Raw genomic sequence first — 20,991 nt, forward strand, 5'->3', positions numbered from 1 at the left:
CCAGCCAGCCTTGGCCAATGATCAGAGATGATGGGAGTTGTAAGATATCAGGTTGGAGAAGGCTGTGCAACATGATAGAAACCCAGTGAGACTCCTCTTCCTGGAACAGGTCAGACACAGCCCTGGAAAGACTGCTTCTGTCTGATTGCTTATCAGGCTACTAGCGGAAGTGGGGTCTCTGAAGAGTTCCCAATGGGCAGTCAAGTAGTGCATGCCACAGGATTCCATTCTTGAAATTCAAGTAGCTCGAGTAGCCTGCAATGATAGCCTTTTGTTCAAGCAAAGGAAAAAACCCTGCAACTCACACTCTTGTCTATTGGCATACCTGCTGGGAGCTAGAGACAGCCACCAGCATTTAGATAAAGAATGTCTCCTTTGACACTGGTTTCCAGTTCTGAATCTTCCCCAAAGGTGGGAAAAATAGTCTGGCTGCCCATTCAATCTATATGGGCTTATAGCCGTAATAAACTTTGAGCAGTGCCCATTCAATCCACCTGAGGAAGGAAGGAAGGAAGGAAGGAAGGAAGGAAGGAAGGAAGGAAGGAAGGAAGGAAGGAAGGGGAAAGAAAGAAAGAAAGAAAGAAAGAAAGAAAGAAAGAAAGAAAGAAAGAAAGAAAGAAAGAAAGAAAGAAAAGAGTTAAATTTATTATACACACTCTGGACTGATCACACAGTCAGAATCTGTTGCATATCACTTCAGATCAGTCACATAAAAATAGATTTCAGCTCACAATTTTTTGTTCAAACCCACACGTTTTCTTTCCAAGGAAACAAATGATCTTTGTGAAGTTTGATTTGGCTCAATGCCCAGCTACCTGATTGCAATTTTTAATTACAAAATTTATATAGAAGAACTCCTGGTCCAGAAATGCCAACATGCAATTAAAAATGAACTATGGGATGCCCATGAGCACAGCCTACACAGGCAGCTCCAGCAAATTCCAGGAATTGCATCATGGTTTTGGATTTCTCAATAGCTTGCCTGGTTCAAATGTTATTAAATGCTTCCCCCTTCCTCTATCTGGTGTGCCTATCTTCAGATTTAATTGTAGTAATGCTAGTGTGAGACTTGGAATACTTAGACTTGTGTCTGGTATTGGATATCATACAGAGTCCTGACTGAAAATTTAGCATGATACAGTATCTGCAAAACACTTCAGGGGGAGGATTAAAGATGGCATAACTTATAAATCTCAATAAGTAGCTGTAAATGCCAAATTATAACTCAAATTATCATGTACAGGAAAAAAACATCCAGAGGTCAAGCAGCTGAAGTTCCTTTTCTAGGAGGAAAGGCTAAATGGCATTTAGTTTATATAAGGGACGGCTGCATAGGTTTATGGAAAAGACTTGACAGAGCTTGCACCATTATGATTGATGTGGAAAGAGGGTTCTCTCTCCCTGTCTCTAATACTAGCATTCAGGATCACCCAGTGAAATTGATTGGTAGTAGATTCAGGACAAACCAAACCACTGTGAGGACAAAATGCTGAAACAGATACTCCTTTGGTCTGACGCACAGGGCTCCTCTTCTGCATATCTTCACACAACCATCTTTTATTGGATTTGCTGCCACAAAGTACTGTGATTAGTTTAGGGGGATAAAGTCATGGGAAGTTATCTACAGGTGTGATGGAGCCTCCATATTCAAGGGTAGTGTGCCTCTTAATACAGTACTTGGTGCTGGGAACAAACAACAGAGGAGGGCTTGACACCCTTCTTGCACCTGGCTGGTCACTGCCAGGAACTGGAAATAGGACACCAGAAGAGAGAGAAAAATAATTAAATGGCTTTGTTTGTTGAACCCACCCACCCCGGGCTCTGTAGCCTCGCCCAGCTGCTTTTTGCGAAAAAAAGATTGCACTGAAACAGAGTATACTGCAAATAAGAAAAAAGCATCACAGGCAGTTGTGGTTTGAAGTAGCCCAAGGTGCAGGGCCGGCCCTAAGGCAAGGCTGGGTGGCGCAAGGCGCCAGGGCGCCGGGCTGCCAGGGGGGCGCCGGGCTGCTCTGCCCGCGCGGCAGCTGCGCTCGGAAACGGGAGGGGGCGCGCCGGAGGGATAGTTTGCGCCACGGTGCCAGGGCGCCAGCTATGCTTAAGACGGCCCTGCCAAGGTGTTTTGCTGCCTAAGGCCAAGAGAAAGATGGTACCCTCCCCTCTTTCCACATACAGACACCAATTGGACAGGTTAGCTTGGGGGAACAGGGTGGGCTACATGGAACACAGCTCTGTCTTCCAATCTCTTACTACGGTATCATTTGTTCACCACTCTGCCTGGCTCCTGTTTAATAATAATAATAATAATAATAATAATAATAATAATACGCCACCCATCTGGCTGGGTTTCTCCAGCCATTCTGGGTGGCTTACAGCACATAAAAAATTGTAAAACATTAGACATTAAAAAAAGCAGGGCTGCCTTCAGATGTCTTCTAAAAGTTTTGTAGTTGTTTATCTCCTTGACATCTGATGGGAGGGCATTCCACAGGACAGGCGCCACCACCAAGAAGGCCCTCTGCCTGGTTCCCTGTAACCTCACTTCTCGCCGGGAGGGAACCACCAGAAGGCCCTCAGAGGTGGACCTCAGTGTCCGGGCTGAACGATGAAGATGGAGACGCTACTTCAGGTATAGGCCCACTGGGCCAGGGACATTTAGGGCTTTAAAGGTCAGCACCAACACTTTGAATTGTGCTCGGAAATGTACTGGGAGCCAATGTAGGTCTTTCAGGACCGGTGTTATATGATCCCAGCGGCTGCTTCAGTCACCAGTCTAGCTGTTGCATTCTGGATTAGTTGTAATTTTCGAGTCACCTTCAAAGGTAGCCCCACATAGAGCGCATTGCAGTAGTCCAATCGGGAGATAACCAGAGCATGCACCACTCTGGTCAGACAGTCCACGGGCAGGTAGGGTCTCAGCCTGCATACCAGATGAAGCTGGTAGACAGCTGCCCTGGACACAGAATTGACCTGTGCCTCCATGGACAGCTGAGAGTCCATTCAGACAAGTGCTACAGTGCAGCATCAACAGAACCACCAGGGTTAGTGTCAGACAGACAGGCAGACAGACAGACAGACAGACAGACAGACAGCCAAGAGCGGCAACAAGCCAGGTGTTGTGAGTTGCTTTTGGGGTGGTGGGGTGGTTAAGCTGTGTGCCTGCATCCCTTCTAATTCCTGCGTCCAGCAAGAGTTGAAACCAATGGAGGATCCTATTAGGAGGCTTGCAAGGTTGGTGTCAGCAGCAACATTCACCAGCAATAATTTGGCAAAGGTTGCCACTTAGGCAACCTCCTAAGCCATGTGAAGCAGGGTGGGTTTTTGTTTGTTTGTTTGTTTTGCCTTTTGAATAAACTAGAATCCAAAAAACCCTAGTGGTGATGGTCACATCCCATGTGCCAAGGCAACACTGGCAATGATGGGTTACTACTCTGCTGACCACCAGTCAAATCTTTGTAAGAGCTGCCCAGTTCAGAGGCTTCAGACTCCCAGCAGCAACATTTGGCCTGAAGGCCCTGGTGAATCACAGTCCCATGTAGCTCAGCAGGTGAGGCCCCTCCTCCAGGCCAACAGTTTCCTGGTTTGAGCTCAAAGATCCCTAATATCACGGGAGCCTTTGTGGTCTTTCACAACTCTGAATGCTGCCTGCTTTTGACTTTGACCATGCTTGTTATTGACTTCTACTAGCTGTTTTACACAACAGAGACAAACATGGTGGTAGAATTTTGGGCTGTGCCTCTTCAGACGGCAGTAGTGTCATATTTTTGAACACAGTCCCGTGTTTGTTTGTTTTTAAAGGCTACAGGTAGCCTTTCAAACCAAAACGTGAGGGAGATTTAGAATGGCCACCTCCCGCTACAGTCTAAAATGGTCCCGTGCGGAATTTCACCACCTCATTTGGCATGATAGAATGACATCAATACACTGGATTTTGGGGTAGGGTGGGGTGGGGTGGGGGAAGAGAGTGTGGAATTAGAATAATAGAATCTTAGAATTGTAGAGTTGAAAGGGATCTCAAGGGTCATCTAGAATTCCAGGCTGTACTGTTTTAGACTGCAGCAGAAGGTGGCCATTCTAAGTCTGGAATAGTATCTTAAGGAAGAGGCCCTACTAATTAGTATAGGGTAGTGGCAGGGACCCAGGTGGCGCTGTGGGTTAAACCACAGAGTCTAGGGCTTGCTGATCAGAAGGTTGTCGGTTCGAATCCCTGCAACAGGGTGAGCTCCCGTTGCTTGGTCCCAGCTCCTGCCCACCTAGCAGTTCGAAAGCACATAAAAGTGCAAGTAGATAAATAGGGACCGCTCCGGCGGGAAGGTAAACAGCGTTTCCGTGTGCTGCTCTGGTTCTCCAGAAGCAGCTTTGTCATGCTGGCCACATGACCCAGAAGCTGTCTGTGGACAAACGCCGGCTCCCTCGGCCTATAGAGCGAGATGAGCGCCGCAACCCCAGAGTCAGACACAACTGGACCTGATGGTCAGGGGCCCCTTTACCTTTAGTGGCAGTTATACTGATTTTGTCGTGATTTCGTACTGTGCTGTCCACATTGATCATGGTAAGCATCATAGCCACCAGGTTCTGCCCAACTTTGTGGGGGTCTGTCATGCAAGTGTGACATCACGTGTCAGGAAGAGGCCTGGGGGGGTCTCCAGCCCTCCCAAATGGCACCCTGTAGCCATGAAAAATATTAGGGACCAACACAGTCTGTTTTCAGCAGGACAGAGGCACCAGTAGCACAGAGGCACTGTACAAGGGGCAATAATTGCACCAATCCTTGCACATGCTTAAAAGAAGCAAATTAAAGATCAAGGGAATAGTTTCAGCTATATGGTTAGGATTGACAAGGGCGTGAGACACACTCAGAGAGACCTGACCTGACCCTGTACCTTGCACAAGACCTTGATCCACAGAGATAAAAGGTGAAGTTTTGCATTCTGGAGATAAATGTCATCGTTTTTAATTCCTGAATAACAAGGGCCATGGCCTAGCTGAAAAATTGCCACTATATATAGGAATAACAAATATTTTGGCAATTGGCATTCCAGCTGACCGTGGGAGAAATTTCGAAGATCAAGGGAGAGAACGCAGGGCAAGGCCCATGGTGTGCTTGGAATTCCCTGAGGACAAACACCCCAGAGAACCATGAAACGTTGGAAGTGGTACCACACCCTCATTTCTCATGCAAGCTGTGCCCTCTTGAGGGAATTCGCTTATTGTAGGGCTGGAAGGGAGGATTCCCTGCCCAACCAACAGGCACAACCATAAGTGGGAAGGGGACAGAGGGTGATTTGTGCCTTCGCCAGCAACTGTGCCTCCTTAGAGGCACTGCAGACTGAGGATTTGTGGCTTCAGAGGATTAAGGATGCAAAGTTCTTCCCACCTCACACTGCCCCACAAACAGCCTTAATCATGCTGCAACTAGTAATTTCTACTCCCAGTTGCAGTGTCACTGAGGATAACTACCTATGGTAATGAGTTTCCAGTTGCCTGGATGGACACTGTCTCTTACATTTAGTGTGATTTATTGCTTTCCAATATGCCTCGTGGCGGCGCAGACCCACCAGGTGTCTTCTTCCTTGTCATTGTGTCCTGGGCCAACAGTGAAGACACTTATACTGTAGACCAGGCATGTCCAACAGGTAGATCGTGATCTACCGGTAGATCACTGGATGTCTGTGGTAGATCACCGGTAGATCAGTGGCTCCCCCCCCAAAGAAGCTAAAAAACTTTGGCTCCCCTAAAAAAAACCCCAACAACTTTGCCCTGCACCCCTAAAATGACCTGAACCACCAAAAACAGGGCTTTTCTTCCTAAAAAAAAAGCTCAGTATCACTTCCTTTCTAAACTAAAGAAGCTCAATGACTTTTACATGAACCCAAAAAACCAGGGCTTTTTTCATAAAAAAAGCTCAACAACTTTGACCTGAACCCCCCAAAAGGGGGTAGATCACTGCCATTTTTTAACTCTGTGAGTAGATCACAGTCTCTTGGAAGTTGGCCACCCCTGCTGTAGACCTAGAATGCTTCTAAGGACTGGACAGGATGTTGGGCTGGGGCTGGAGAGAATTGGGTTCTAGCCCTTCCTTTCCCCCAAACTCACAAAATGGCTTTGGACCAGTCACACTCAGCTTAATGCAGTCTGCCTCACAATATTGTTGTGATGTTATTCTAAAGGTAACCGGAGCTCTTTGGAGAATGGACAGGACACATATTTGATTGATAAAAAAAAAATTATACTCAGAGACTTCTCTGTGTGTGCATCTCTTATTAAAACGTTGAAAAGGTTTTAAGAAGTAATTCTGTGACCCCCTCACTCCATCAAGGGTGCTTCGCAGCCAAAAGAAGGCAAACGGCAGATATTTAACTATTTATTGTTAAAAATAGCACAGTTGCTTCTACAGTTCTGGATATCTATGCACAACAATCTAATAATGGCTAGGCAGCTATTCCCAGGTCCACACTTCATGGAACAGTTACAGGAACAGGGAGCCTCTCCCCCTCCACCAGTTTTGGTGCCTTCTCCTCCTGGGCTGTGCACAAACAGCCAGAGACTGGGCCTGTGTGGAAACTTCCTTTGCTCATCCCTTTTCAATCCCCACCTGGTTCTGGGACACAGTGGTGCAGAAGAGGGTGAGGATATACATGGCTCTTCACTCACCTGGCTGCTTCTTCCTCTTCTTCTGACCAATCCTGCACTCCACCTTCTTGCTCTGAAGCTTCGCCTGCCTCTGATTCTTACCTCCTGGCCAGAACAGTTCCCCACAAATCACTGACCCCCTCTCCCAAGTCAGACTCCAACCCCCCCATCAGCATCCTGCCAGTCCCCAGTCCCCTCTTCATCCTGCCCTGTCCTTTGCCAGTGCAATAAACCCAGCACAGCAGCAACAGCCTTGATAGCTGAATGGCCTCCTCTCTTGGGTGCTGTAAAAAGTGGCTTTCATGCACCATGAACTAGAGGACCTTTTGAGCTTCCTCTCCAACTATGGTTTTATATTTTAGCTCTGTAGTTGGGGTCTCCGAGCCCAAAGGAGACCTCCTGATTCACAGCTCTCCGCCCCCTCCCCTGTTATACGGATTCTATTTCCATACCACAACTAGAGGCCCGGGGAGCGACTGACTCCTGGCTTGCAAAGACCTGTACCAGACTGAGGCTATCTGCAACGCTGGGCGGCATATTCCCACGATGTGCAAAGGAAGCGGCAAGCTCAACCGGGCCTGTGGGGAATATCCCCCCCCCCGCCATCCCTTAGAGGAGAGGCCCTTTGGCCGCTGGGCAGAGTTGCGAACAACATTGTGCGTGTGTTTTAAACAAAACAACAAAATTAGGAGACATCATCGCATGGCGTTCAGCATCTGCTGAACGGGGGCACTGCCAGCGCCAGCTTTGGCCGTTGTGGGGGAAGACTCCCTTGGTAGTCCAGAGAGAGAAAGAGAGAGAGAGAGACCAGCTGGCTAAAGTACTGCTGAGAGTGACCCAGCTGGGTCCGTCCTCTTGGCCTCCAGCCCCTCAGGGAGATCATCTTGCTGCCTTGCCCTATATAAGCAGCCACAGAATGCGCGCAGGGCGGGGAGTCGTGTCGCGTTGCGGAGCCACTGCGCGCGCGTTTTGGGGTGGGGAGACGTAGGCTAGGAGCTCGGACCGCAGGGCCCTTCAATTGACTCCCCTGCCTCAGTATTCCCATCCAACAGCGGCAATGGGTCACTTGGCAATCGCTGTGCAAAATACGCGCAGGATTCCGCTGTTTGCTTGCGGAGGGGCAGACTTTGCCACTCAAAAGGCAGTATCGGTTCAAATAGGCTGATAATAAGGAGGCTTAGCTGGCTGGGTTGCTTTCTCCACTTTCCACGCGCATCATGCGTTTCACAAATTATTTTTCTAACCATGGCTCTATGCTATGGCTTTTCCTCCTCTCCTCTTTCCATTCTTTTTTGCTGTTCAAATGACAAATGCAGGTCAGGTATTTCTTCTGGGACGCCTCCTTTCCCTGGCACTTTCGAAAATCAACCAGGCGCAGCAAATCCATGTCCACAACAGGTCTCTGCGCAAAGGGGCTGCCGCCCCTGCGTTGTGTCCCTGCTGAGATTTGGAGGGTGGTTGTTTTTTTCTCAGAAGTGGGACACACACACACACACGAATGTAACACATCCAAAGTGTCATTTCGCTGCGTTTATTGGTGCCGAGAGACGCACCTTCTGAAATAAATAAAAGCTGCTTTCCTGCTCGCAAGTCCCGCTGAGATCACTGGGACTTACTCCCAGGTAGGCGTCCCGAAGACGGCCTCCCCCCCGTCCCACTACGCCGCCCTCGCATCCGAAATGTTTAGATTTACCCTGGAAAGCAGGAAAATGTCTATTTCGTTGTAGAAAGAAATGGGAATGTTCAAGTAAAAAGTGTGACGCGCTGCTTTAAAACAAACACCTGGACAAAAAGCAAAGGCCGTGATGAAACTGGCCAGCAAAGATACTGTTTTAAATTAAAACTTACTTTGATTTCAATTTAGTAGTTCCGTGTGTGTGTCTGTGTGTGTGTGTGTGTGTGTGTGTGTAAATCTATGCACTGTTTAGTTTTTCCTTTGGTAGGGGTCGGGGGAAGGAAATTTCCGTGATTTGACTTAGTTTCGATGGTTTGAGGATTCCTAAATTCTAACTAATGCTGGAAGATCCGTTTCCTTTAATAATCTTTATTTTTTTAATATTGGTTTTTCACCCTCAGGGAAAAGGGGGAAATGTTGTAATTAAAGCACATCAGCCAACAAAACCACATAAGTCTTTTCTTAGGAAGTTGCGAATACTTGGGAAACAAACAAACAGATAAAAAATGTCACAGATTTATGGGGGACCGCCGGCTTTTTAATTTGGGGGCGTTTGGAGGAAACAAACGCAGCATCTAAAGGCTCACTTTACCCAATTCGTACAAAATGTTGAACTCTTCCTTATATGAAAGAAAGGCTGGAGCTAATTGCCTTTTTCTTGTGCAACGTTAAAATCGTGAAGAATAAGTATGCAATTATTGTTGGCTCCGATTCACTATTATTTTTTAAATTCCCGACTGGCATATCTCCCTTTAAATGCTGCATCTGACCAACTTCTAGTGGAAGTTCTTTTCGGCTAAATATATCGCGAAAACAGAACACGGGTCTCAGTCCAACAAGGTCTGCTGCGCAAGCCCCACTGAAATGAACGGGAACTCCGCGAGAGCCGCCTCCCTTCTAAGGCTGCAAGTTGCGTCGTATTAGAAACGGATCCCTGCTGCGCTCCTTACCAAAGTTACTTTGGGGGGGAAAGTTTCTTTTCCTAACCGCTTTCAGCCTTATTTTTGTGCTTCCTGAAAAGTATGGGGGCTAGGGGAATAGAGAGCAGCAGGATGCAGACAAACCGAAATTCCTTCAAGTCTCATGGATTTCAATGAGATGGGTAAAGAGCGGCAACTACTCGGCTCTCCCCTTTGAAAGGACTTCGCTCTGGGTGGGCTATTCCCACCAGGGCATTTTCCTGATCCCAGTGCCTGCTCCCCACAGTCCTGTCCCTGACTGGATCACCCAGGGAAATTGCGCGGAAGCTTCCAGAAAATGAAACGGCACCCAAGAAGCGGCTGCTTTGCAAATGCTGCGGAGGCTGAACTGGCCAGTGGGGTGGGCGCCCAAAGAGGTAAAGGTGAAGAAGTCAACTCTTGGCCCAGCAGCGCCCTTCTCTGCTGGGTGTGCAATGCCTCCAGCGTAAGGTGTTGGTGTTGTTAATATTAATATTATTAAGCGCAGTGACACCAGCATCAAATACGTTAGCGTTCCCCACAACTCGCTTAAACCAAGGAAGGAAAGGCGAGAGGCTTGAGATGGCTCTCCTTAGAGACTGAAAGAGAGAGATCCCCCAAACGTGCTTCCTTGAAACGGATGGGACTTGCGCGCAGAGCGATCCTAGGCGGGATAGCGACTAAGGCAGCCAGCCCCACTTAATGCCAGGAGGCTTAACTTCCCCAGTCAAGCTGCTTAGGAGGAGGATCGCGACCTATGTGCAACGTGGCTACGATCGGAGCCTAAGAGGCAACCAAATCACGTAAGAAGTGGCTTGTGGGACTCGGGCTGCCTGAGCTCCGAAGGGAGATGTGGGTTGCCAAGCGCAAAGGTGCTTCCTCGCTGCCTCGAGTCGCGCTTCGGGCGGCCCTCCTCGCAGCCGTTCGGCTGCAGCGGCCCCGGTCGGAAAGGCTGAAAGGCCAGGGACTAATCGGGTGGGACTCGCCGCCCGCCATCCCTCCCTTCTCCAAGCTAGGCGCTCCGCTTTGCAGCCGGACTGTCTACACGGGCTGGTTCCTTTAGAGCCATTTCAGCTGGAAATCCAAACCAAGTAGAGGGGGAAACAAAAGAACCACTTTGAACCTGTTGCCGAAAGTAACACCGGATCGAGCAGCGTCTTCAGAGCAGCTCGCCAATAGCACCGTATAAAACCATAGCTGCCAAGTTATCCCTTTTTAAAGGGATTTTCCATTATGCTGAATAGGCTTCCTCGCGAGAAAAGGGAAAACTTGGCAGCTATGATAAAACACAACAACTGTCTAGAACCAGATTAACCAGGTTGATTAATCTAAGGTTGGGGGGCGCATGATGGGCCCGAAGAAAATAGGGATTTAGCAGCCCGTGGAATACATCTCATTCACCTGGGACTTGATGGCGACGACGTTAATAAATGTAAAAACAACAACAATAAACTGGGTTTCTGATATTTATTTAATCGACTATTTTATTTTCGGGTAAAGAAAATGAAAGGGGGCCTCGTGTGTGTGTGTGTGTGTGTGTAGCAACACACAGAAACAACCACCCCAAAAAGCTTTTTACAAAAAAGACGCTTGGAAGTTTCTCTTTTACAGTATTTCTCTTTTTCTCTCCACCCGTGTGAGGTATGAAAACGGACTCGAGCCGAAGCCCTCCCCGCTCCTCCCCTCTCGCAACCTGAAGCGGTGGCTCCGATTACTCGGGAAGCAAATTCGCGCTGGGTTCAACAGGCCCCCAAGATGACCGCCGCAACCGCGCGCAGGACCGCCTCTCTCGGACAGCGAAGGGCGCAGAGCTTCCCGGCGACCCGCACTTGAGCGCCCATTCCCACGAGACGGGGCATTTCCCGGGTTGGGGAAGCTCGCGGCGAGCCCCGCAGGAAGCCTCTCTGTCTCTCCCTCCCTCCCCCTCCGCCCTCCTATGCGTCACCTGCCTTGATTAGCATATTAGTCTCCACGTGACGGCGTTCGGCGCGGAGGCCGAAAGGCAAGTAGACGGCGCAGCGCCGCTCACAACGCCCCTGCGCTCGCGGCGGCGAGAGGCGAGGCGCGAAGGAGGACGCCGGAGCGCGGGACGCCAATGGAGCCGCTCGGAGCGACCGTGCCTCAGCTAGTTCCATGGCAAGCGGGGAGGCGGCCACAAGGCAGCACGTACACACCCCACATAGGAGTGTTCAGCTACGTCCCTCTCCGCCTGAGGCGCGCAAGCCTCGCCGCCAACCCCCACCCCGCAGCCCGGTCCAGCTGAAGGGGGAGGCTGGAGCTGGGCCGCAGCCAGCTGTCCGCGCACCCGGCCCTAGGAGAAGAGCTAGGCAGGCGAAAGGCTCCCCCCCCCCCCGCCCGCTTGACCCCGCCAGGCTCGCGCCTGAACTTTTCCCTCAGTGCTCGCCCGCTGGCCGGCGGGTGAGCGAGCCGAGGCGGAAGGGGCGCGTGCGCGGACTTGGCGCGGAGAAGTTCGGCGCGTTTGGTTCTGCGGCTTCCCTCCTGCCAAAAGAAAAAAAAATCCCGAAAGCTTGGCTGTTCTCTGGCTTCTGAAGGGAGGGTCTAAGTCATTGTTTCTGAGTAGAGGAAAACGGGGCAGGACGTCTTTGTCCAGGCGCCCCCCCCCCTCCTGAAGAGAGGGGCAGCCGGCTCCGTGCGAAAGAAGCGGCGGGGTCGGGGCCGCCGCTCGTTAAAACAAGCCTCGCGCACGTTACGGAGGATCCCCGGAGCCATTCCTGTCTTTGGGGGCGGGGGAAGTGCCAAACGGGAGTCAGTCGGCGGCGGAGGAGTCAAAGCAGGGCCGGCCTAGATTTCCAGGGCAGCAAACGTGGCGGGTGGGGCGTTTCTCTCCTCCCGCCTCGGCCGCATCCGTTACCTAGTTTTGGTTTGGCTCAAACTCCTTTTCGACATAAAGGATGAAATCCCACCCTCACTCCCACGGGGGCGGGGGGGGGAATCAGAAGAAACCAGAGCGAAGTTTTTGTGTGTTCGCGCGCGGTGTTCGTTGCACAAGGCAGGGCCTGGAATCGGAGGGGGGGGGTCCTCCTTCCCCCTCTCTTGAGATGTTCAGATCCCGGGTCGATCCTTTACCGCTCCAGCAGCAGCAGCTGAACTCCTCGGGCAATTTCCTCTCCACGTCCTCCGATTCCTTGCCACTCGGGGAAGACGCCCCTCTTCTACTCCAATCCCACCCCCGCCCCAGATCATTTGGTTTCCTTCTCTCTCCCCCCCCCCCCCGGTGCACACTCACTAGGGGCCACCTTTGGTCCACGATTCTTGATCTCTAGCTTTCCATCCGCTTCTCGGTACCCCAGATTCCGTTCCCGTTCTCCTCTCTCTCCCCCCCCCCCCCGCGCCTCCTTTCTTTTGGCTCAGAAGCGGCCTCGACTGAACTTCTAAGGCGGCGGCCGCCGCGATTTCGCCCAGTCACTCCGGCGCGCGCGTTTCCTTCGCGCTCTCTTCCTCACACGCCCTCTCCCCACACCCAGAAATAGAGTAGTAGTGGGGCTGTAGGTCGGGGCAGAAAAAGGGAGGGAGGGAGGGAAGGAGAGAGGAACCGAGCCCCCGAAAGAGTGCAAAGCCAACTCACGGCGCGGCTCCGCTTGCTCGGTCTCTATCTCTCTCTCCCCCTTCCCCACCCCGCCACTTCTGTCTCCCCCCTCGCGTGCACGGTTTCTCTCCCTCGCTCTGCCACCCTCCCTTCCGCTAAAGTGCACCGCTCCAGCTTGGAAGTGTTGCAAATCGGGCGGCACAGAAAGTGGCATTTCTCCAATTTTGGGAGGCCAATTTCCTTCCGACTCAAGCAGCCGCTCGAGTAAAACACGATCCAAGCGGGGTTGGGAAGATCGGCGAGCCCAGGCGCGGCCAGCGCGGTTTCCTCGCTTGCCCGGTGCCGTGCGAACGCTCGTCCCTTTGGGCGGGTCGCTCCCCGCCTGCGCCGCGCCGGACTTTGCAGCCCACCGCTCGTCTGCTTCGGGCCTTCGCCGAAGAGCCACACTTTGCGCCTCCTCCGCCGCCGCCTGCTCAACTGCAGCAGCAGCAGCAAGAAGTCGAAGGGTTTGTGGAGAGAGATTGCGCTGTCCTCCTGCCTGCTCTTGGTGGTGCTTGGCTTTTTTATTTTTTTTATTTTTGTCTGAGGATAAATATATATATATATGGGATTCTGATGTTTGGCCAAATTCTCTCCACCGTCATGGTACGTGCCGTGGAAATCAATAATTTCCTCTCTGATTAATACTTTCCCTCCGAAGCAGCGGCGCACAATCCCGCCTTTGTGCTCGGCCTGCCAGAGCCCGGCCGCCGCCGCCTCTACCCAGGGGGCTTCGACTTTGCAAAGTAACAGGCGAAAATCAAAGCCTCCTTCGGGTCGGGGTGTGGCTAACCCTGGAGGCGCGCGAAGAGGGAGGTGGCGGCGGGGATAGTAAGGATAGGCGAAGGTCACGACCGGGTCGAAGGCGCTGCTGCTTTCTCTGCGAACAAAGCAAATTGGGGGTGGGGGTCCCGGAGGGTCCCCCTTCCTCTCCCTGGACTTATGTTCCCCAATGGCGACAGGAAAGACGCAGAGAGAAGAACCAAACCTAGAGGTCCCCCTCCCCAAGCACCCGCGCCTTTTTGAATCGGTGTCGGGTCAAGCAGGTCCACAGGTGCCCCCCCCGGCTTTTCTTTTCCTCTCCTCCCCCCGTTCTGTACAAATCGTGTCTTTAACAATCGCCGCCTTTTGTCAGTTTTCGCAAGGGATCCGCACCCGCCATTATCTTACCCAAAATTGGGGGAAGAGGGTCACCCAGAGCGAGAGAGGCCAAAAGCCCTCTCCTTCCCTGGTAGGAAGATCTCGGAGGAAAGTCCTTGCGGGAGCTTTCTTAGGTTGCCGTTGTGGTCGCCGTTACATTTATTTATTGTTATTATTTCGTGCCGCGCGGTGCTTTAGCCGCGAGCGGCATAAAAAGAGGTCGCTGCCCAGAGGAGCTTACAGTCGATACTTCGGACGTCGGGGAAAGAAAAGGGTGAGGGAGAGACGGGAGAGGAGAGGAGCAGCGGGGCACCGGGGGATGAGCGTGAGCGCAGGTACTGCCGCGAACCCGCCATGGCTCCCTTCAGTGCGCACGTGTGAACGAGGCTCCAGCGCAGACCGTGTTTCCTCAACTTGTTGGTGGAACTGCTTAGCCATCTTAAATGCCCCCAGCCCATTTAAACAAGGCAGTGACGTGCTTGTAGCCACCAAGACTCCTCGAACTTAGATACCGGCCCTTGCTCCCGAAACTGATGCCGTGGCGGGCCAAAGCGATCTTTGGGGATCTTCTTGGAAGCCGATCGCTCTCTCTAGTCCCCACCTCCCCTCCCCCCGCGCTTCTTTTCCTCTGTGCCAGAACAGAAAAGCTCCAAGCAGCGCAAAAGGCCTCACGAAGCGGTGAGGAGATAAAGTCCAGAACCGTCTCTTGGGGCGATTCCAAGGTTTTATTTCAGACTATTTGCGCTTGTCTCTACCCTGAACGAAAAAGTAACGGCGCCTTTAAAATGGGAGCGGGGGAGGAGAGGGACCCCTGCGGCGTTCCATGTGGGCACTGCGGTGGCAGCCCTTAGGAGGCGAAAAGGGTGCGCGCCTCGGAGTGCGCTCGACGGCAGGCCCCGGATAGCGGGAAGGACCGCCAAGGACCCGGTCTGCTGGGAAGTTTTCCTGCGCAAGCAACGGGAGCCATCGCAAAAGCTGGCGCAGGAGAACTTCCCGACACGGCTAGCCCTGCGCAAACGTCTGGAGAGCGCCGCACTTTCCCTTTCCTTGCGCAAACAAAAGTTTTGCTTTGTTCTGCTGGTTGAATGCCAGCGCCTTCGGATCTGCAGAAATGGATTTTATTTTTATTGCACAAGGTGTTTTTAAAAAACTGTTATGGGGGAGCTGTATTTGAGTGGAGGAAGAAGGAATCTGCCTCTAAAAGCAGCTGCTTGAGGTTCTTTTTAGACTCTCTTTAAAGCAACCCGGTAACTTTTTGGGGTAACTTTTTTGGTGCATCTCCTTTTTTTATTTCCCTTCTGCTTTAACGTTTTTTATTCCGGTAAGGCAGTCAGGACTACGAAGGAGATGCAGCCCAAAGCGTTTGATCATTGCAGCAGCTGAATTAAATATAGCTTTCTTTCCTTCCTGGGAACGGGAGATTTTCACGAGACAGTGTAGGCCGGGTCAGCTTTTGCACGCGAGACTCTGCAGTGTTTGCGTGTGAAGGGGATTGTACCAACAAAGGCCTGACAGCTGAACTGCAGTTATTTCAGTTTTACTTTATTTTTAAAAGGTTATATCTAATAAATAAATAAATTCCAAGAGGTTTGCTAAATTATTGAGAGATCAAAGTCAGTGGTACCTCCAGGGCAAGGCTTTGGGGGTGGGCAAGTCCAGGACTCTCACTCAGCAGAAAGAGCAGAAGAAGGGCTGTCTAATGCAGCAGCCTTGCCTTGCTTTTTTCCTGAAGTAAGGCAAGTTATACACTGAATAGCCTTTCCCCCATCCACCCATACTCAAAAGACTTTTATATCAAAAATATAATATCTACCAAACTGTACTGCTGGAGGATTCCTCCCCCCCCCCCAATTACAGTACACAGCAACAATTGGGCTGACTTTGTGCAGGTAGGCAGCAAGTGACTTTCTGTGCCTCCTTGCAAGTGTGCACTTCTATCACATTAACAGATGCAGGACCAATGCATTCTTTAGTTTTTGGGTAGTGCTCTGTTAGGTTGTAGGACAAACTGAAGGGGAGTGTACCTTACGATGGTGATTTTACAGTGCAATTGTGTACAGTACATGTCTACTCAGAAGGAAGCCCCCTTGAGCTTATTCCTAGGTAAGTGTGTTTAGGGTTGCAGCCTTCATCATGTTTTGTCTGGGAGTATAAACCCTATTGAAACTCATTGGGTTTTTGTTCTCAGGGAGGATTGTTGCTTGTCAGGGATGTTGGAATGATGGCTGATGTGTCCATCCATTCAACAAACAGCGGCCTCCATTTTGCAAACAAGAGAGAGAAATGTTGTGGCAAAATGTCCAGTTTCAACATAAAGGAGAACGACTGTAAGGCTGTGGACACTTTCTTCATTCTAAGCATTTAGTATTTTAGGAAGGGGGTTAAAAGGCACTTCACAGAAACCAAGCAGTCCGGGAGTAGAGAGATGGTCACCTGAATGGCGAATAAATCATGGCACCTCTGATTCTACCTGTGGAACAAAGCTGGTGGCTTCCTGCTGGGAACATTTTGTTTGTAGTTGGGCAAGAGACTCATTTGGCCATTTTCCTCTCCCAGCCTCCTAGGAATCTTAGCTACCTGAGGTACTGGTTGGCTTCTGGGCGTCACTCTAGGTGTGGGCATAATGATTATTATTAATAACAGCCACATAGCAATGACCTGACCTTTTGCATGTATCTGTTTGGGACAGAATCCTCGTCATTATCGCCATCACCATCCATTAATTAGTGTTTGTTGGTGGAAGTAGATCGATAGTTAAGTCACACAGGCCTATCTGCTAGCAAATGCGTTGCCACATCTGCTGTTGACTTTGGTGGTAGAAAGCCAGCAAAACACAGTACAACTGGCCTACAATGTGTGAATTGCAGAAGGGCTTGTTTGAAGCTCCACACCAGTTGGTGCAAAAATGGTAGACACTGAGTCATTTTGATTGGTGTCAGTGAATGCGAAACGACAGCAGACTCGCAGTTTAGTTGGGTTTCTAATTTTGGAATAAACTACTTGTATGAAATCTGCAATGTGTCCTACAACCCTTTAACCTCAAGGAAACAGCTCTTTGGTTTAACAGAATGTCAGGAAAAAATTCAGATGTCACTCCGGCTAATCAGTTTTATTATGCATGTGTGTCCTGTCCTATCATCATCTCTAAGCCAATGCCAAAGGGGGGGGCGGGGAGAAGAGCAACCCTCATGTCCTTAAGTTTCCCATCTGTGCTCCAAATTCATTCACCAAAGGCATGAATAAGGTTTGGATGCAACTCTCAAAGAATTCTAGGGTGGAATTCACATTACCACCTTAGAGCTCAGTGAAGGTGTCCCCCTCGTGTTTCACAACCCTTTCTCCCCAGATGTTCACATCAGCACAGCTTCATTTGTGTCAGATTCATTTTTGTTTGTGTGCACACCTGAGGATGCTGAACAGAGTGGGGATGTCTTTACCCCAAGCAAAGGTGTTTGTACCAGGACCCAGGTGGTGCTGTGGGTTAAACTACAGAGTCTAGGGCTTGCTGATCAGAAGGTCAGCGGTTCGAATCCCTGCAATGGGGTGAGCTCCTGTTGCTCGGTCCCAGCTCCTGCCCACCTAGCAGTTCGAAAGCACATCAAAGTGCAAGTAGATAAATAGGGACCGCTCCGGCGGGAAGGTAAACGGCGTTTCCATGCGCTGCTCTGGTTCGCCAGAAGCGGCTTTGTCATGCTGGCCACATGACCTGGAAGCTGTCTGCGGACAAACGCCGGCTCCCTCGGTCTATAGAGCGAGATGAGCGCCACAACCCCAGAGTCGGACACGACTGGACCTGATGGTCAGGGCCCCCTTTACCCTTTACCTTTACCTTGGTTAGAAATGAATTAGGCATGGTGTAAGGATTACAACTGATGTGAAGCTGGTTTGAGAAACAATGCATCAAACAGTAGTATTTGATAGCATAGTATAGGTAGGATACATATGCATTGTGGCTAATGTGTGGGTGCGGATTTAAAAGCCAGCATTGGAAATGCAGCGAGTTCTCAGTAAACACAGCCCTAGAAGGAATTTCAGCTGACTTCCATCTCACTCAGAATTGGGGGAGTGGTGGGGTTGTTTAGATGTATGTATGATGTATGTATGTTACAAGGACTGTTAGCTTTATGAGCCCTTAGAAAGTTTCGGAGAGGCTGGCCATACACACACACACAAAAAAAACCCAAAGCCCTTCTGTGCCATTGAAGAGGATCCTGGAGGGCACTTTTTGGTATTATGCAGTGCCACTCCTTAGGAGACAAATGTCTTGGGCTGATGTGTGCTATGCTATAGGTTGCATGTTTGTTCTCCACAGGATGAAATATATGAGAAGATGACTCTGTGGCACTGCAGAGTTGACACCAAGCTCAGGTTTGCAAAGCCGTTCTGTTCATTTCTCGATTGCATGCCACTGTAGACCAAAGCATACTTGGGTTGGAAAGTAAGTTGGACTGAAATCAGTGGAATGTGCTCTCTAGGAAGGGCCAAAATGGACACTATGCAGGAGTCACAGACATTCTCCCGATCCTTTCTTAAACTGGAAAACAGCTCCGGAGGCTGCTGTCATGAGCAGAGGAGCAGCAGCCTCTGAACCCTACCCCTTTCTGCCAGTTCCCCCCTGGTGTTTGCTTCCTCCAGCTGCTTTTCCACCCACAGGGGAAAGATATGGGATCCCCATATCCTTTTCTCTGCTGGAATAAAGCAGCTTAGGGAGGGCAATTCCCATCAGAAAAATGGCCGGAGGGGAAGAGAGTTAAGTTTCTCCATTTGAACTGGTAAACTCCAGTGGTTGCCTTTTAGTTAAAGAACATAACACACCTTTCCCCTCAAAAATGGAGGTTGTTCACACCTCTCCAGCATAGTACGTATCTACTCTGGCCCTGTGTGTGATTACGACTGAGATACCAAGCTCCCGCGCTCATCTCGCATTATTGGCCGAGGGAGCCGGCGTATAGCTTCCAGGTCATGTGGCCAGCATGACAAAGCTGCTTCTGGCAAACCAGAGCAGCACATGGAAACGCCGTTTAGCTTCCCGCTGTAGCGGTTCCTATTTATCTACTTGCATTTTGACGTGCTTTCGAACTGCTAGGTTGGCAGGAGCTGGGACCAAGCAACGGGAGCTCGCCCCCTCGCAGGGATTCGAACCGCCGACCTTCTGATCAGCAAGCCCTAGGCTCAGTGGTTTTGATTGCAGGCTGTGTCCTGATTCCTGAAACCCTCAAATGAACATGCTTTCACTGAGGTCCTGACTAGCTTCTCTGTTATAAGTAGTCCCTATATATGCTCTCCTGTGGAACCTACTTGTAGTGAAACAGAAGCGGAGCAGCAGAGGCTGGCCTGAGTTGTTGGCAGTTTTCTGATCTTTATCCTGCACCTGGTTACTTGTCTCTGCAGGGTGCTTGTTTCAGCCTGTTGGTTGGTTTGGAAGTAAGTCCCCGTGGTGCTGAGGGCAAGCAAATGGGTGAACGTTGCTCAGGGCTCAGAGTTGTGGCTAATGATCACTTTCCCCAGGGGAGGCCCACAGTGTGAGTAAGTGTGCACTATAGTGTGCACTAAGTTGAACTATAGCTGTTCAACATCGCTCTTCTGCATGCATACTCAGAACTAAATCCTATGATGTTTCATGAGGCTTTCTCTTGTGTCAATGTGCACAGGATTGCAACCCGAATGACACATGTGTGCTGAGAATGGGTGTGCAGAGTTTGACTTGGAAAGGAGTAAATTTCATGGCGAGTGCCGGGAAAAGGTGGGCTTGAGTCAGTGCACAATCTCTCTTAAGCCAAAAATTCTCATTCTAAAATTGGAAACTTTGAATTCAGTTCTGCCTTGAACAAATCTCGCTCCACCTCAGATACATGCATGCATGCGTGTGTGTGTTTGTGTGTATCCATGTGGATCTGGGCTGCTTGACAAAATGGGAGCGGAATCCAAATCTAAAGAAAGGACAGGCCAAATATTTTGCTCCCTCCCTTCCTCAGCTTTCCCTTACCCATTTCCAGGGACCCCCAATTAATTTTGACAGGAGCCTTCTCAGCGAGGCGCCTAAAGCCACACAAGCAAAACAGGACACCTTTCTCCCCCCCCCTTCACCCTTTGGCAAGAATTAGTGCTTTTGAATAGAGCAAAGTTTAAAAGTGTTGCCATAGTCTGAATTGAACTACAAAAAGTGTGCAGCTAAGAGGACATTTCAAAGTAGATCAGGGCTTTAAATGAAATTCCAAAGAAGAAAAAGAAAAGCTACTGGTTTGATTTTATTTCATTTTTTAAAAGTGGTGGGACGGTGGGAGAATTGAAGGCTTGCCCTTGGAAACTCAGTTGAGCATTGGCAGTCCACGATATGTAGGGAAAGAGAGACAGCCTAAGTTTACCTGATCCAGCCAAGCCATCTGATCCAATATACTCACAACTTGCAATAAGTGGGCCTGTAATAAGGGGACCCTGGTCACCTTCTCTTCACATAAAGTGTTTAGGGCAACACTCTGTATATGTGTGTATTTGTACACACACACACACACACACACACACACACACACACACACACAAAGAGAGAGAGAGAGAGAGAGAGAGAGAGACCTTTGAATCATATTAGTGCAAATAAGAAAGATGAGAACAAAAGATTTGCATTATGACAAGTGAGAAGGCAAGAGCTTGGGTTTAATGAAGAGCCAGAAGAATATAGCGCCATGGTTATGGAGTTTAACCCTATGAAATGAAATGACACAGACTTTCCTGTTAATCAAACTATTAATCTACCTGTAGTTTAAAATTTGAGTGTAGGCACTCCTCTGTGCCCCCCCCCAATAACAATGAGATAAGCAGTATCTTACAATCCCCCCCCCCGAAAAATTTTTGTCCAGGGTGGTTGGGGCAGGAGCCATAATCTTTCCTGTGTCTGTGTCCTGCATCTTAATGAAGCAGACCATTGCCCACAAAGGTTCATGCTGCAATAATCAAGTAACCACGCAGATGATCACAGTCTTGTACACAGAACTGATTGTTTATGGGCTGTGACCCACATGAACAAG

Source organism: Zootoca vivipara, chromosome 15 (assembly GCF_965207765.1).
Source record: "Zootoca vivipara chromosome 15, rZooViv2.hap1.1, whole genome shotgun sequence".
NCBI lineage: Eukaryota > Metazoa > Chordata > Lepidosauria > Squamata > Lacertidae > Zootoca > Zootoca vivipara.